Source organism: Falco naumanni, chromosome 6, assembly GCF_017639655.2.
Source record: "Falco naumanni isolate bFalNau1 chromosome 6, bFalNau1.pat, whole genome shotgun sequence".
NCBI lineage: Eukaryota > Metazoa > Chordata > Aves > Falconiformes > Falconidae > Falco > Falco naumanni.
In genome coordinates, this window is record NC_054059.1 from 59,258,281 (window position 1) to 59,265,157 (window position 6,877).

At 37.7% G+C, this 6,877-nt stretch overlaps 1 long non-coding RNA gene across 1 annotated transcript; it reads left to right on the forward strand.

Moving 5' to 3' along the window:
- The first annotated feature begins 2,545 nt into the window (after window positions 1-2,545).
- LOC121090623 lies at window positions 2,546-6,648 on the forward strand. The gene is made up of 2 exons (XR_005828633.1): window positions 2,546-4,276; window positions 4,327-6,648. It is a non-coding gene; the product is annotated as an uncharacterized LOC121090623 (long non-coding RNA).
- The last annotated feature ends 229 nt before the right edge of the window (window positions 6,649-6,877 follow it).

Here is a 6,877-nt window from a genome sequence, read left to right on the forward strand (position 1 = left end):
CAAATCCAAACCAAGAAGCTGTGCCATCTCTGGCCTTATGGCCTCATTATTTAGTGCCTTCAGCCCCTGACACAAACTCACTTCGGCAATCTGAAACCCACAAATGTCACTCTGAAAATAAGCAGTGCTGAAAAGCAGCAGGCAGGCGCCTCTTCATTAGGTGGCATCCAACAAATACACAGCTTTCCCTGATAGGCATTTGTAATAGATACATTCTTACCTGAACTTCATAAATAAATAAATAAATGAAGCCAAAACAAAACAGCAATTCTCTTATTCATGTTTTTTTTAATTATTTTTTTTTATTTTTTTTCTGCACAAGGGAAAATAATGGGAAGGTAAAACTAATTATTTCCAGGGGAATTTCTCAAGTCAAACCATGCTATTTGCATTTTATTGTCTCTGCAGAGGTGTAAATTGCTCTTGTTTGGGGCTTTATATTGCACTGATAAGGTGCTTCTAGAAAAGGGAAATTAGGCAGAAAACTAGCATTATTATGCATTTCTGGGATGCTCATACTTAATTATTACAAACAGCCAATCTTTGAATAATAAAATGCAGGGGGTTAAACAGTCAAAAATAAATGTCTGCAGCTGCAGTGCTACGAAAGTATCATTTGATGAATTACCTTGAAATGGAAAAAAGGACTCATCTCCCCACCTTCTACCAAAAAACCCTAACACAAAAACCACCTCAAAATCAATAAAATTAGAAGACAGGGAACTGGCAATAAATTAAGACTAAAGAAATTCTCATATTGTAGATCCATTTGCTTCCTTTCATATTGCAGGGACATGAGCAGAGAAAGAAGCAATGGTAGTAGGTCAAATTCCCACTTTCCCTGAAAAGCTCTGTAAGATCCTTCACAAAAAGAACAAGTGGCAGAGGATGTTACTCACAGGAATTATGACTTCAGGTCAACCTCAGTTAATGCCTGAATTTTAATTAATCCACACTGCACTGCAGTTGCCTCTGCATTTTACTAAAGCCTTATAACGAGGCAGTTTTATAGCAGTGAGAAATTAACAGTAGGCTAAATCCACTTTTCTATAGCATGGTCTTTTATTAATGCAACTGATTTACATGTATTACTAGCAGATAAATTCATTTTCCCCTTTAATTCTGGAACCTGAAGATCATCACACTCTGAAGTGACTGCAAACTATACCTCATGCAAAGACTCTGTACTTGACAGGGGTCTTTGCAAGTGTTTCTTCCAAGTACCCTCCTCATTGCTGCATCTTTATATCATGAGTAAGTTTAGTCCGTAATTTTTCTCAAACTACACTATATGTCAAATGTTTTTAATGACACTATAATAATGCAAGAAGCTATGGTTTAGCACACTTGTACAACGGCACATCACCCTGATGCACCACATGGGCTGAGAACCATGGCTACATTTTTTTAAAGAAGAAAAGCAAGTCACATGTATGAGGAATTAAATAATGAAAGATGAGTATAAGCTGGGATATGGCAGTTCCATTTTTCTTTTCTGGTTTGTTGGCTGGTTTTGTGGTGGTTTTTTGGGGTTTTGCAAAAACATGTTTTATTTCTCCTTGAGGTCTTTGCTATATGACCATTAAAAGTGTCTAATAATAATAATGTAAAGCCTTAACAATTGTACCTCATGCTTTATTCTGAGCACTTTAAGATTTCAGTGTATTTTCTTGTTGGTTTCTGATAGTCTGATCTGAACTGCAAAAGTTTATGCTTATCAAAAAAAAAGAAAGCATTGTGAAGTTTTTGAATATGTTGTCATTTTCCACCATGGTGTTAATTTAGAAACTAATTAAAAGCTTCATATTTCATATTAAAATTTTATAAATTCTCAGTTAATATATCAAACTAAAAGAAAAAGGGGGGGGGGTGTCATTAAGATCAGTATTTTTACAGCTTCTTCATCAGGATTAGGCTTTATGCAATGGTTCTAGAAACATACAGTAAGATCAGTGATTCTCACTTCATTGTTTACTAAGAAATCACATGTCTGTTAATTATTTTTTTTCTTTCCATAGTTTGAAATGAAAAATGCTGCTATCAAATAATATGATTAATTGTTTCCTCTAGCATTATCACTGCTGGAAAGATAATTTATTCCATGATATTTCATTAATAAATATTTTTTTGTAAACTTGGGAAGAGGCAAGGTGTTAAATTTTTCACAAAGACAAAAGTTTAAAAGTTGTAGCTCTGAATAGAAGAGAATGATAGTGTAAAAGAAAATTATCTCCCTTTTGACCAGTGCGGCATATTTTTGCTACATATGCACTTTCTCAGCTGCTAACCTCCAGAGTTTTCAACAGTTAAATTGATGGATGAAGGGAAGAAAGATTGCCTGCCAGCCTGGTAGTTTATCCAGAGGGGAAGGGACACTGTCAGTCAGGGTTCAGGTACTAGAAGGGCTTTTGACCAGCCAACCATATGGACATGTCTAGAAGACTAAATGCTATTTTTCCTCACTACTCAGCTCATGAGAATGAAACCAGCACTGTCAAGACACATGCAGGCAATGAGACAAAATACTTTATTTTCTACTGTCTACATACAACAATGCAGCACCTGGGAGCTGAAGGACTACATTCCTACATAGATGAGAAACCATAAATTACTTTTTTTTCAATGTAGGAATTGGGAAATCTGTACTTCCTCTTGGGAAGTTACACTTTGCAGAACTAGCATAAGGAATGCATCTGAATATACCACTGAGATTATGTGTGAAACAAAAAGCTACTGTGGCCTTTTTTTATTATTTTTTAAAATCTGTGTAAACCAAAGTTAAGATATGGAAAATGTAAAGAGAATGTGAATAAATGTTCTTGTGCCTAAAGTAAGGAATACTACAGAAAGGACATTGGAGAACACACAAACACATGACTGTCATTTACTGGGTCTGTCCCTCCCAAGAAAAATAAAATCTAGAATGAAATATGGTCATTTTGCAGACACCACTTCAGCATCACAGTCGGTTCTACCCTGGTTACTCTCTCCTGAGAACAGCAACATTTCCCTGAAGATACAGACATCTCTGTGAGGAGCTAATATCAATTCTCCCTGATGTGGGATCAAAAGGAAAGTCAACATACATGAGATGATTCTAGGGAGCGCAGCACAGAAGAAGTTAAGAGGCATGAGAGTAGAAAATATTTTTGAGGGAAAAATGAGCTTTTCTTGTGCTGCATCTCTGCCTGATCTTCATCTGTGAGGACATTCACGACCTGCAGACTTCCAAGAAGTGACAGCTCAAAACAGTATTGTAAACATGGAATATGTTAGCTCTCTAAAACTTACTGTTGGGCAACAAGAGACGTTCAGTGTTAACAGAAAAAAAACTTACATGCTGATACACCACTCAGTTATTTCATATTTTTCTTTCAAAACCTTGATAAAAATCAAGTACAGTTGGTCCAAAGTCCTCCACACATATTTCAGCACAAGCAAGCCAGACAAACACTCCCATGTACAAACACAAAAATATATATGTATTTTAATTTTCATTTGGTCATATTTTATTTAACAGAATGTCATTCTTCCTCAGTAATCAACAATGATTTAAAGTAGTAGTACTCTCCAAAGCAGCCCATTGATCACAGAGAAATGATGATATTTAAATATACAATATAAAGAGTGACATGTTTCACAAAGTTGCTTAATCTTCAGATTTTAGGTTGGAACACAACAGACCAAAAGTAACCATCTTACTAGGTCCAAGAATAAAATTCAAACTGACAAGTTGTGAAAAGAGAATAGTTATTGAAACTATACATAGAGAGAACATGATTGATAGACTTGTCCTGGCTTTACAAATCTCAGACCCCCTGAGTCCTAACAGTACTAAACTGAGAAACAAACAAATTTTATCCTGAGGATACAAGCACTGTTTGCAAATTACTCCTGTAATTTAATTTTTGAATTTTTGATATTTTGCTATAGTATTTTCCATAAGGCTCCACAGTAGATTGCTGCATGCGAAGAAAATTTATTCAGTAGTTACCGCTATGCAAGTATTACAGAACACAAGAGCCTTAAGGCACAGATAGCCAATCTAGCAATTTTAGATGTCGCCATAGCTAGCTGTTAATCAGTATTCTCGTAACAGAGTTGTATTAATAGATTATGTGAGTGCTTTTACACTTGCATGAGTGCAGAATCAACAAAGTTAGCGTGAGTTGTGCACAACCTTCATTGGGACAGGAGCACTTCCATAATCTGCTGTTGCTTAAATGTTGGGGCAGTAGTCCCTACCTGAAGAGTGATAACTAACAGTCAGGGGAAGGTAGCATCTTAAATGACAAGAGCTGTCTCAGATGACTGTCTCAGGGGAAGGTAGCATCTTAAATGACAAGAGCTGTCTCAGATGACTGTCTGTCTACACCTGTGCGGACCCCTAGCCAGAGTCTTTTTTATTATTATTATTATTCCTCTGTGATGAGGTCAGCTGTTGCTCTCATTTTCCATTTCACCCTGTTACCAGAGATTTGTACAAGGGAAATATTTAAAATAGTGGTCCTCAAGCTCTAGTCTGCAGATTATCAGGGTGTTGGGGTTTTTTACAGTTTTCTCCAGTCATTCATAGAATAAAGTATGGACAGAAGACAGGATGTTGTTGAATGCAAGGGAGTAGGAGAAGACAGGATGCAGACTGGGGAAGTTTTGTAGGACACATTTCATACACCAGTGCATAGGGTGAAAGAGCTAGAGAACTAAATGATTTAAAAGAGACTTTTTTTTTTTTTTTTTTTTTATAGTGTCAGGTATTCTATATGTACCTCTCTGAATATATTAATAGGTTTACAGTCACATTTTCTACTATTCAATTCCTTCTGCCACTGATGCATGGAAGATGCACATGAACCTCAGGGAAAACCGTATTTAAGGGAAAGTGATTATACACTAAGTCCCATCAAGGATACAATGCAACCAAACCCTGAAACTCTTTAGTTATCATAATCTTAGGCATTACTTATAACCATCACCATTTTAATATTTTTAGACATTAATTGTAATGCTTGAAGTTGTCAGTTTCCTTTAAATCATCTCCACTCTGACTGACTAATGGATACAATTAACATCACCAGCAGAACTGTTTAAAGACACAGAACACAGATCACCAGCTACAGCTCAAAGGCTGCATAATTAGCGCAAGACACCGAGGTGCACAGGAGAGATTCCCACGCTGCTTACACTCACAGCCTTCTACACAGAGTAGGCGCCAATATTGATGTCAGGGCAAGACAGGCTTTAATCTGAGCAAGCACTGAATTCTCCCACATGATCTTTGCAGCAGGGACTTACAGAATACATCCCTCTCTTCTCTTCCTATGGACAGGCTGCTGAACGTTAGCTTTCCAGCTCCTGAATGCTACATGGTACCCACATCCCAAGAACCACTGTGGAAACAGCAGCAGCAGAGGCTGTTTAGACCTGACATATACATCAGGTTTAAATACATCAAAAGCAAGTTTGTGTTGGCAAGAGAGAAAGATGCTCTCTCTCCTTTCTGATGACAGATGTGTGGTGGGGTATGTAAGCCCTCTCTTACATTACAGAGCAAGTGAAAGCCTCCCTCATCCTGATATTAAAATGACAGATCAGTTCACTCCAGCTCCCCATTGTTGTTTTCTCCATAGGCATTTCACCATTCCTTATGGACATACAGCTCCTTTCCTTCTCTCCCTGCATGACTTCTTCAGCCAGGCAGGACATGGCATTTCACATATTCCTTTGAGTACCTGGTTGGGGCCCATCTCCAGATGAAGATCTGGTGGCATGCACTAATCCATTAAACCATGTTCACAAGCTCAACTACTGCACCTACAATTTCACATCATAACTCTATAGACACAGGAAACTCCACCATGGCTGTACAAGGTAGACCATGTGAAAAAAGGGAATTCTGCTCATAACGTAGATGGGGAACACACGACAGGCTACTTGTTCACTTTTTTGGAAGCATCCATACAACTTCCCTCACATCATTTTTGCCATTCATATGGCTTTTATTTGCAGCCTTGTTTCTGGTTTTTATTTTAATTATTGTGTTTTATAATCTTCTATTATCTTTTCCCTTGCTTTTTTCTCCCCTTAAATTTTTATTAACCAAGGGATCTGATTTCAGATGCCTGCCTTTAGGCACTGCTGTGTGTTGCTCATGATGCGGCAGCCTCTTTAAGGAATCACAGAAGCATTTCCATATCAGACAAAAATCGTAATTAACCCCCACCACTTGCCTGCTGCAAATTGACAGACATGCCAATTCTCTGGAAATTAATTCTCCACTAAAAGCAAAAGGAAGCTTTATTACACCTTTATTAGAGAGGACTAGTTGTAAGTGACCGATTCAGAAACAACAGGCTGATCATGGTCCCCACAGACAAAATACTTTGGTCATGTTTTAACAAAAATATGCACCACATGGAAACATCAGCATCTTCCCTTGGAGGTGTCTCTATTTTGCCTGTGTGCAGTGCTTCCTCTCCGTTTGGATTCCACAGTGATACCATAAACTCAGGTTTTCAACGCACTGCAGAAACTCACTTTTTTTTCTCTCTTTTTAAACTCCTATTATGTGAGTCTGACATGTCTGTTATCAGTTTAAAGCAGTTTACACACACAGAGCACTGGAGAACGAGTGACAAAGTAGGGGGAGCCTTGTGACCTATGTTTCAACTTCACCACTATGCAGCATACCACACGTTGTTATATTTTAACAACAAAATCACTTTTCAAATTGTGCAATCCAACAGGGGTCAATGCCGTTTTGTGGCAACAGACCCATACGAAGGGAAGAAATTAAGATCCCAAAGCTGGCAGGAAAACATTCCCACACAACTGAAAGCTGAAAAGCAGACTGAAGGGTATGTTCAAGTCAATGTGC